This window comes from Leptonychotes weddellii, chromosome 7 (assembly GCF_054177405.1).
Source record: "Leptonychotes weddellii isolate Sample4059 chromosome 7, ASM5417740v2, whole genome shotgun sequence".
NCBI lineage: Eukaryota > Metazoa > Chordata > Mammalia > Carnivora > Phocidae > Leptonychotes > Leptonychotes weddellii.
In genome coordinates this window covers 28,892,537-28,904,029 of record NC_138375.1, presented here as the reverse complement: position 1 = coordinate 28,904,029, position 11,493 = coordinate 28,892,537, and the positions used below count along the sequence as shown (strand labels likewise).

At 39.7% G+C, this 11,493-nt stretch overlaps 1 protein-coding gene, 1 long non-coding RNA gene and 1 pseudogene across 2 annotated transcripts in view; 2 read left to right on the top strand and 1 right to left on the bottom strand.

Moving 5' to 3' along the window:
* LOC145722562 (uncharacterized) overlaps positions 1-11,493 on the top strand; it is a 347,599-nt gene that overhangs the window by 96,323 nt on the left and 239,783 nt on the right. The window lies entirely within an intron of this gene.
* Positions 1-11,493, bottom strand: part of LOC145722501 (uncharacterized) — a 164,556-nt gene that overhangs the window by 52,573 nt on the left and 100,490 nt on the right. The window lies entirely within an intron of this gene.
* Positions 7,971-8,912, top strand: LOC102733753 (thioredoxin-like protein 1 pseudogene; annotated as a pseudogene).

The following is an 11,493-nucleotide window of genomic DNA, read 5'->3' as shown; positions in this document are numbered from 1 at the left end:
CAAAACCCTTCAGTCTCTTTATGTCTGATTATGTCTTGATTTTGTCATGAGAATTTGGACAGGTTGTAGAATTCTAGACTGACAGCTATTTTCCCTCAACATTTATTGTTGCTTTTGAGAAGTCTGTTGTCAATCTAAGTGTCTTTTCTTTAAAGGTAAAATGTCTTTGTTAGGAAATATGACTCCAGAGGTAACTTTTACTGTTTTTTCTTTGATGTTCTGAAATTTCACTGTAATGTGTTTAGATGTAAATTTATTCTATTTATGCTTCTTGGCATTTGATTTTCATGTTCTATCTGAGGAAACAAATTTTTAAAATTCTGAAAAACATTAAATGAATGTCTCTTTTAATACTGCCTTCTTTCTTTTTTTGGCGGGGAGGGGCAGAGAGAGAGATTGAACAGCAAGCAGACTCCATGCCCAGCACAGAGCCTGACTCGGGAATTCCATCTCACGACCCTGAGATCATGACCTGAGCCGAAACCAAGAATCGGATGCTTAACCAACTGAGCCACCCAGGTACCCCTTAATATTGCCTTCTTATCAACTCATCTTTTTTTCACTTCTCATTCTGGCCTCCATGTCTCTCTCTTAACTCTGCTTTCAAGTATTAAACAAGCATTTTTATCTCTCTATATTATTTTCATTGCTACCATTCAGTTTACTAATTATCTACTTATCTCTCTTTTTTTTGTCCGTTGACTTTTTTTATTTCAATGTCAAAAATTTTTTTATTCCCAGGATTTCAAATTGGTCCTTTTATTATTATTATTATTATTATTATTATTATTATTATTCATAGCCACCTGCTTTTTTCCCTGAAAACTTTTCTTCTTCTTCTTCTTCTTTTTTTTATAAATATGGATATGGTACATTTTTAAATCTCTGCTAATACATCATGTATGTATAGTTTTTAGACTGCCATGGTGTTTCTAATTTCTCAGGAGTAAATTTCCTATTTATAAAATGTGTAAGTGATCTTTCATGACCTTGATTTTCCTCATGTAGTATGGAATTTTAGTTTGTAAGATTGTTCCAGGTCTTTCTTTTTAACCCTTTTTTCTGTACCTGTTTCTCCATATCTGCTGATTTTTCAGTTGTTTCTACTTGGCTACCTTGAGGTGCAGGTGTTAGGTGGGTGGTTTGATTGTGAATCTTTGTTTCCTCTTCCACCATATCATTCTCCATCTCTTCTAACAATGGTCTGCTGAGATAGTGATTTTGATTTTGAGTCTGACTATATCTTTCAAAAACCTAAACAAGAGAAAGATACATTTAATATTTTTTAAAGATTTCACCTATTAGATTATCTTTCATAAACTGAAACAAAAATTCACAAGCCATCTTGAGCAGAAATTTTACAGTGACATATTAGTTAGAATCATAAGATCACATAAGACCACAAGAAACTTTTCATTTTATAAAAAAATAAAGTTCAAATTCAGAAAGGACAAGGAACCTACATGATGCCACACATTTGGTGAGTGGAATACAGAAAACTATAAACCAATTCTCCAGACTTCTCACTTCTCTACCCCACATACTTAATCCTCCTTGTGCAAAATGCTCATTGACTTCTGAGAAGAAAGGCTGATGTTACTTTCATTCAAAGAAATAGTTGTCTTAAAATATCTCCAATTATAGATTACTGTTGGTCCATAAGGCTGATTTGGCCTGTACATATATGTGTTTGGTTCACTTAGAGTTGATAGTTTACATGATTTCTACTACTAAAAGTGAAAGATAAAAAAAAAAAAATTCAGATGGGAACACTTGGCAGCTGTAGGCCACAGTCTAGCCTGACAGTAATTACACAGGAATGAGTAACTACTGTGTCCATTTCATTGGAACATCGTTGTTCCTTCACCGCTCCCCATCCAGCTGCCTTACTCATTTATACCCCTTGCGTCTCCTCTGAGTTAGGGATCGCTGGTCTCAATGCTCACAGTGCTGTAACGCATCATTGAATTTTCATGTTTCTGCTACAGTGGTGCCTTACAAATATTTACTGTAAAGACCTCATTACACATTAGTTTTACCAGATTAAGTATTTTCTAGTAAAGCAAAGTACTTTTTAGTAGACATTATTTTCTAGCACCTGGCAGAGTAGTGGCAGGTGCGGGACTTCTGCAAAGTTAGACAGCAGGGAAGATGGCTTGGGCACCTGGGGAGCAGATGCCAAAGAATTCAGGAGCCAGACCAAGGCAGAACAGAGGGTGCTGATGGTGTGTTTCGCTTTCTTTCTAATGGTGCTGGGCACTTGCCCTAAAGCCCTTGTGCTACTACTAGGCAGCATAAGGTCTCTGTCATTTCCTTGCCCCTTTCCCGGGAGGGCACAAATACTCGTGGGACTCAGGGTCTCTCTAAAATTGAGTTCTAGGGCTAAGAGAAACTACCTCGAGCCGGAAGGTCCTCCTCATTTGCCCTCTGTACCAGTAGCCGGGCCTCCTTATTTCACTGGGGGTAAATTGAGGGTTAAGTATCAGAGGAATTAGAATGCACATCGGGCAGCAGCCAGAAAAATACCTCTCCAGCAGCAGCTGTTGTAAGAACTACCCTGTTTGGTGTAGAACTGATCAGCAAAAAAAACCTCAAAATGATTGTTATACCTTTGTGTGTGTGTGTAACTTTTATTAAGACCTTACAGGTACTAATCTAGTCTCTCCATTGGCAATCCTGGCCATACATTCAGACTCTAAATGCCATTAGCCAAACTTAATAGTCATTTGGGTTTTCTGCCTCCTGGCTATCTTTAGCTCATTATATTGGAAATCACCAGTCTGAATTACTGTATATTTGTGTATTTGTACACATACATAGAGATAAATTTCCGCTGACATCCAGTAATATTCCTCAGAGAGTGTGCAGATAATATGGAGTACAATGTGGAGGAAGTTTTCTTCATGACTGCAAACTATGTGTAGACCCTCTTCTGTTTGCTCTTACGGCATCTTATGCTGACATCCATGTGGAGCTCACCAAATGTATGTGTTTCCTAGGGCTGCTATGACCAAATAACATAGATGTGGTGCCTAAACAACAGAAATTTATTTGCTAACAGTTCCAGAGACTGGAAGACCAAGATCAAGGTGTTAGGAGGTTTGGTTTCCGTTCTTCCTTTAGCTTGTCAATGGCCGTCTTCTTGCTGTGTCCTCGCATAGCCTCTTTGTGTGTCCAGATTTTCTCCTTTTATAATGATACAAATCAGGTTGGACCAGGGCTCACCCTAACAACCTTATTTTAGCTTAATCACTTTTTAAAGACCCAATCTCCAAATACAGTCACAGTCTGAGGTATTAGGGGTTAGGACTTCAATATATGAATTTGGGCTGGGGAACACAATTCAGCCCATAACACCAGGCATATTGCATTTGGTCACTTGATCTCTCTCTCACTAAAAATGAACCCTTGAAGGCAGGAGTCATGACATACTTATCTTTGTGTTCCTTATATCCATCATTTTCTATTAAAAAGTATTTATAGAACTGAACAAGCTCACAAATATAACTATGATGTTTTGTGGCTTTTTTTTTTTAAGATTTTATTTATTCATTTGAGAGAAAGAGAGAGAGTGCACAAGCAAGGGGAGAGACAGAGGGAGAGGGAGAAGCAGACTCCCTGCTGAACTGGGAGCCCAGCGTGGGGCTCGATCCCAGGACCTGGAGATCATGACCTGAGCTGAAGGCAGATGCTTAACCATCTGAGCCACCCAGGCACCCCTGTTTTATGGCTTTTAAAGAAGTTTTATCTGGTCCTGACATATTTGGTTGGGAATGATAGGTGTCCATGGGACTTATCTACAACTAAATTACTCTTAAAAAAAAAAAAAGATTTTGGGCGCCTGGGTGGCTCAGTTGGTTAAGCGATTGCCTTTGGCTCAGGTCATGATCCTGGAGTCCCGGGATCGAGTCCCATATCGGGCTCCTTGCTCAGCAGGGGATCTGCTTCTCCATCTGACCCTCCCCCCTCTCATGTGCTCTCTCTCTTTCTCTCTCTCAAATAAATAAAAAAAAAATTTTTATTTATTTATTTGACAGCGAGAGCATGAGCAAGGGGTGGGGGCAGAGGGAGAAGCAGATTCCCCACTGAGCAGGGAGCCCAACGCAGGGCTCAATCCCAGGACCCTGGGATCATGACCTGAGCCGAAGGCAGAGGCTTAACTGACTGAGCCACCCAGGTGCCCCCTAAATCACTCTTATAAAGAAATTCCAGATCTAGCCATATATTCAGAGATAGGTGAGGAGTGTAATATTCTATTTAAAATGAGTGGCGGCAGAAAATAACACAAGGAAAGAAATAATAAGAGAACATGAAAGGATAAATATATATTGGGAGAGGCTGGTTCCTATGTCAGATAAAATAAGCCATTGTCTATACCTTCAAAGGACTCATAACTAACTTAGAAACAAATATGTTCAAATGCTTAGGAATCCGTAGGAATAAAATATGGACAAAATTGTATCAGTGGGTAGGAGTTAGCAAGTGCTGCAGCATTAACAGAGACCAAATTCCATTGTGGTCTAAAAAAACGGCTGTGGGTTTTGGTGAGCAAACATTGTGACTGCATTGAGGACAGTAGGTTAGAGTTGGACTTTTAAGGATAAAGGGGGAAAAGCAGCACAATTTAAATTGTGCTTGGTTCCAGAATTTGGAAATCAGGGATGGTGAAATTATCAGGAGGCAGTTGAAAAAGAAAAACCAGCATAGTTTTCTTTTTTTTTTTTTTTTTAATTTTTTTTTTTATTTTTTAAATGTTTTATTTATTTATTCATGAAAGTCAGAGAGAGAGAGAGAGGCAGAGGCAGAGGGAGAAGCAGGCTCCCCGCCTAGCAGGGAGCCCGATGTGGGACTCGATCCCAGAACCCTGGGATCATGACCTGAGCCGAAGGCAGACGCTTAACCATCTGAGCCACCCAGGCGCCCCACCAGCATAGTTTTCATAGCACAAATCTTGTAATTATTTTATTGACTAACATATTTGCCTTTTTAAAAATGTTCTTTCAACTCTGAACAATGAACTGTCATGAATATTTCAATCATAACATAAATTAAGTCTACCCGGCATAAGCTTAATGTTTTCAAAGGATAAATAGCTAATTAGTCATAACAAAATGACTTATCCTTCTGTCTAGCTGGCATTGGAGTTAAAGTTCTGAGATTTAGGTCATGAATCATGAGGTGATGGGTTCCCCCTACCCCAATCATAAGCAGGGAAGAAAAAGAAAATATAGAAAAACCCATAAGATGTTTTGGATGTCAGTAATCTACTACTGTAAGCTCATAGGAAAATTCCTGTTCGCTTAAAACATGACATTTGGCAAGTACTTTATGTCACTTTATCCTATACACATGCCATGGCATAACTTAATTTTTTTCTTATCTTTTTAGCTCTAGGTGTTGTTTCCAAATCTTCATGGTCAAATGACAGTTTATATTGTCTTCAACAGAAAAATCAGCCCACACTTTAGGTACACCTCTTGGAAAATATGTGTCTGTCCATTGATGTTGGCTGAGTTTTTCTTTCTTTCTTTCTTTCTTTCTTTCTTTCTTTCTTTCTTTCTTTCTTTCTTTCCTTTCTTTCCTTTCTTTCCTTTCTTTCCTTTCTTTCTTTCTTTCCTTTCCTTTTCTTTTCCTGACCTGGCATGGTTTACACTTCTCTCATGTTTATCTTAGGAGGTATATGTCCTAGCATGGAATGCAAATTAGGAGTACAGAGCGTTCTAAACTAGTTTCCGTTTGACATTATTTAATAACAGATTATTATGATTGCTTTAAATAGTGTATGAGGTATTTCTTGGAACTCAGGTTTTACATTCATTTATTATCGTTTTTTCAAACTTTGTTATAGATGATAGTAATTAAGATTATTTTAAATGTTTTTTTTTTTTTAAAGATTTTATTTATTTATTCATGAGAGACAGAGAGAGAGAGAGAGGCAGAGGGAGAAGCAGGCTCCCAAGGAGCAGGGAGCCCGATGCGGGACTCGATCCCAGGACCCTGGGATCATGACCTGAGCCGAAGGCAGACGCTTAACCATCTGAGCCACCCAGGCGCCCTATTTTAAATGTTTTACTAAAGGTGTATTACAAACCAATTAAGAGATAATTAGATTCTAGGAATTTACTGTATGCTTTTATATAAGGAGTTGAAATCCCTTTCTTCTGCATGCTGTTCCTTGGAGTGTTTGAACTCAGAGTCATTCCTTATTCTACCTCCACTCTGATCCCCCCAACCCCATGCTCAACTCCATGTATTTTAGGGGGGTGTCCAAGATGATCTTCCTCAATCATGTGTCAGATAGCTTCTGGGTGGATTTGGCTAGCAGTGGGCACTACCTGGAGATTGGAGATGAGAGAAGGGAGAGTCCAAGGCCCACCCTTTTTCCCTTCCTTCTTTCCTTCCTTCCTTCCTTCCTTCCTTCCTTCCTTCCTTCCTTCCTGTCCATCTGTCTTTTTTCAGTATTATTTTTGTGTGTGTATGTATATGTTTTTCATTTTTGTTATTAAAGTATAGTTGACATACAATGTTATCATCCAAGACATTTCTTCACCTCTCTCTTTGCATCAAACAACATATCCATCTGCACCTGTGTGCTCCCTGCTTCCAGCTCCCACCTAACAGGCCCTCCTAGCTTTCTCCAGGTGAGCCAAGCTCTTTTGGATTCCAATAACCCCATCAATTCCCTTTGTCCCAGCCTATGTGTAGTGGCAGCTTCTGCTATTTCTAATCTCAGGGTTACCACATTTTCCTCTCGCTTGGAGTCCCAGGTCTATCTATTAAACCAGTGTCACTCTTATTTTAAATACTTGGAATGATTATCTTTTTCTGGTTGGATTTTGATTGATTCATTCCACTTCTTCTTTCTTTATCTGATGATTGGTAAAATCACTCTCACAAATCTGTTATTATTGTCATCATCATTGACAATGTAATATGTGTATTGCTATCTGCAGGGCACACTGATCAGTGCTGTAGATAGAATGAGGGATAAGACTAGGCCCGAGTAGTGGAAATGATAAGAAGGAAGGCAGAAACACTGACATACATATTGGGTTTCTGAGTTCATAGATGGCTCAATATACGGACCTTGTTGAATGAAGATACTAGTGAGGAGTATTGGAGCTTCTGATTGGACAAAACTTGGGGTAGAATTTCTTTATTCATTCACAGATAATTACAGGCTCTAACTAAATAGCAGGGTCTTTGCTAGGTGCTAGGATGAGGTACTAGGCAAGACTAGGAACATACAAGATGCAGGGGGAACTGCATTCCTTCTAGAGGCTCTAGGAGAGAGTCCATTCTTTGCCTTTTTCAGCTTCTAGAAGCTGCCTGCATTCCTTGGCTTATAACTCCCTTCCATCTTCAAATCCAGCAATTTTATCACTCCAAAACCTCTGCTTCTCTGACTCTGACTCCGCCCCCCTTACCTCTTTTACTTTTAAGGACCCTTATGATTATACAGGGCCCATCCGAATAATCCAGAATAATCTCTCCATTTCAAAAAACCTCAACTTAATCACATCTGCAAAGTCTCTTGCTATGTAAGGTGACATATGCAGGGATTAGGATGTGGCCGTCTTCTGGGGACCATTATTCTGCCTACCACCCCCTTCCCATACCCCCTGAAGCATTGGGATGGTCACAATCAGACTTTGCGAAGGAGATGCTAAAAGCAATAGGTAAACCCAGCTGGGTGCCACATGCCTTTCCTTCCCTCCCTTCTCCCCTCCCCTCTCCCACTCCCCCCCTCCTTTCAGCAGTTCTGCTTCCTGGTGAATTCTGCAGAGTCCAGAGAAAGACTCGCTGGTTGTCACCTCCTCTGTTCAGGCCTTGACCTTCAGGAGCCTGCTCCCTTCCTCTCCTGGGTCTTCCTGTCCTTCAGTTTTGAAGTTGGTGACATGGTGGCTGCCCTGGCAGGCTCTCTGAGAAATGTGGCAGAGAAGCCAGTCAGCAGCTACCCAGCAGCCTGAGCTGGGCAGCGTGGACTCCAGACTCACCCTGGTCCAGTTCACCATGTGAGGGGGCAGCATTCAGTTCTACAAGTTAACAAGTATCCACAGGCAGTTTTCTTGGAAGTAGATGTGCCTCAGTGTCAGGAAACAGCTGCTACCAACAGTCTATCAGCAACACTAATATTTGTTTTTTCAAAACAAAGTGAGACTTGACCAATATCAAGGAGCGATGCTGTGGGATTAGAAGACAGAAAAAGTTAAGCAGTACTTAGAAAATGACCCTGGAAGCTGTAGGGACCCAGACATTCCAAAGGGCTGTGTGGATTTAATGTCTCCTATTAACATGCTGCTCATGTCTTAATGAAAGCAAAGAGCATGGGTTTGACCACTGATTCCAAAAGGCATGACCTTGGAATGATTGTGATGAACAGCTACTTATTACTGTAGCACTTAATCAACTGCTAAGCTCTATTCAATGAGATTGCAAGGGCCAGCTAATAGTCAGGGGCCTAAATATGTAAAAAATTTTACCAATCTACCCCAATCTATGGGTTTTGAAGAAGCAGAAAGAAGTGACTAACTCAACCTCTGGAAATAATGGAGGATAATATTAAAGAAGATGGCATTGTCCCTCTTCATTATTATTAATCTTAACAGTGTAACTATAGTTGTTTGGTCCAATCAAGGTGAAGAAACCATAATTTCATATGTTACCTTTATTGGTACTGCAGTCCAAGCAACAAATATGAATGACTTTAAGCCAGTAGTTGGCAAAAAAGGAGAAAGCCGCACAAGACACAAGAAAACCACACTGAAATCAGGTTTATAGCTCCTGGATAATTGCTTGATTCTCCTCAGAGACTGTCAATATTCCGTTCATTGTTATTACCAATAAATCATTGCTTTTGTTCAGATGGTATCACTAGTATTTTTATTGTAATCTTGATACATGCAATGACAGATAAAAAGTCACTCGTTTTTGCCAAGCTTAAAAAAAAAGGCAATAGCTAAAGCCCAAACTCTAAGATGAACTGGCAAATTTGCATTGTTTCCCAATACCCCTCTTTTTAGGGAAGAGTTTTCAAAATCAGAGAGGTGGCAAGACTCTTAGCAGAACTGATGAAACCACCCAGTTCCTGGATAGTCAATGGAAAACTTTTATTAGAGAACAGTTTTGCAGTATTTTTTTTTTTGGAAGATTTCTCTGAAATTCCAATTTAGGTGACAGCAAACAAGTAGGCAATGATGAGTGGTGGTAACAGTTTTTTTCTCAGCAACTGGAAATAGGTGTGTGTTTTGTGTGAAATGAGGGCTCAGTAGTACACACCTGTGGGATCTTCCAGCAGTGGCTGGACCCACACATTCTGGGACATCCCATCCATACTGATAGCCATAAGTAGTGCCCCTTCATACACTCAAAGGACAACACCAAATGCATGAAAATCCCATGTGAAAGGATATTTCTAGACTATGGATTCTTATATTATAAAGGGACTCTTCCCAATTTTCTGCTGAATATTTTGAGCAGAAAGGTGGAATTTGTAAGAGATAGAATGTAATCAAAAGAATTAAGGGATCAGAAAGATGTTCCTAACCAGAAACAGGGGAGAGGAATGGATGCCTGAAAGCCTCTACTGTGATCTCCTTCCATTTAGGGCCTAGGATGTGTGAAGTGAGTCCTAGGACTTCTATGGGGACACATCCTGGAAGAGCAGAAACACTTCTTTGGGGAAGGATACTCTTCTACAAACTTGAGAGTACCCTACATTTCTCAGCTCTGTTTAGGAAAATTAAAGGACAGTTTCAGTTTTATTTTGTTCATAAATGTCTATCACCCTCCCCTCACTCCATGAGATTTCAGGAATAATGCTAAATTGCACATCTGAGAAGTTTGACTCAAATCAATTATCTAAATGTGGGATTGATAAAAACAACTATTTAAGTAGCACTGATAACTGATGAGAAGGATTGTATTGCTTCCCTACTTGCCCCCTGGCCTGAGGCAACCTTTTAATTGTCAAAGTATGATGAACTATTTCACAAGAAGATTAAAGATTTCACATCGGGTTCCCAATCCTAAATTTATGCATGTTCAGAGTAGAGATCCTTCTCTTTCAGCCAGGAAACAAATTTCACAATAAACAACTTACTACTTTTTAAAGTATGGTGTAGGTAATAAGATAGAGCATAAGGTTGATATTTCTCAGTAGTTTAATTCACAGGGCCTGGTCTATTTGGAAAGAAAAAAAAAAAAACTGTTTTCTTTTGTTTGCTAAACCCTCTTTTTTCCAAAATCCTTCTTGTCTGGGAATGGGGAGGTTTAGATCACTAGCAGGTATCAGGGGGAGACACAGTAGTCAATGCTAAATAGGCAATGATTATTACATAGGATATGTTTATATCCTTTCACACTCATTTTCAAATTTACCATTACTCAATTGAAGTAGATTTCTGTTCAACATTTTCCAGGACCATGTTAAGTAAGACCAATGATATTACCTACCATTTGTCTACCATGTGGCAGGCATTTTATTATTATTATTATTTTTATTTTTATTAACATATAATGTATTATTTGTTTCAGGGGTACAGGTCTGTGATTCAACAGTCTTACACAATTCACAGTGCTCACCATAGCACATACCCTCCCCAGTGTCCATCACCCAGCCACCCCACCCCTCCCACACCGCTCCACTCCAGCAACCCTCAGTTTGTTTCCTGAGATTAAGCATCTCTTGTGGTTTGGTTTGTCTCCCTCTCTGGTTTCTCTTGTTTCATTTTTTCCTCCCTTCCCCTATGATCCTCTGTCTTGATTCTCAAATTCTTTATAACAGTGAGATCATATGATACTTATCTTTCTCTGATTGACTTATTTCGCTTAGCATAATACCTTCTAGTTCCATCCATGTCATTGCAAATGGCAAGATTTCTTTTTTCGATGGCTGCATAATATTCCATTGTGTGTATATATATATATATATATATACACCACATCTTCTTTACCCATTCATCTGTTGATGGACATCTAGGTTCTTTACATAGTTTGGCTATTGTGGACATTGTTGCTATAAACATTGGGGTGCATGTGCCCCTTCAGATCACTACATTTATATTTTTGGAGTAAATACCCAGTAGTGCAATTGCTGGGTCGTAGGGTAGCTCTATTTTCAACTTTTTTTTTTAAAGATTTTATTTATTTATTTGACAGAGACAGAGATAGCAGGAGCAGGAACACAAGCAGGGGGAGTGGGAGAGGGAGAAGCAGGCTTCCCTCTGAGCAGGGAGCCCGATGTGGGACTCGATCCCAGGACCCTGGGATCATGACCTGAGCCGAAGGCAGACGCTTAATGACTGAGCCACCCAGGCACCCTCTATTTTCAATTTTTTGAGGAACTTCCATCCTGTTTTCCAGAGTGGCTGCACCAGCTTGCATTCCCACCAATAGTGTAGGAGGGTTCCCCTTTCTCCACATCCCCGCCAATATCTGTCATTTCCTGACTTGTTAATTTTAGCCATTTTGACTGGTATGAGGTGATATCTC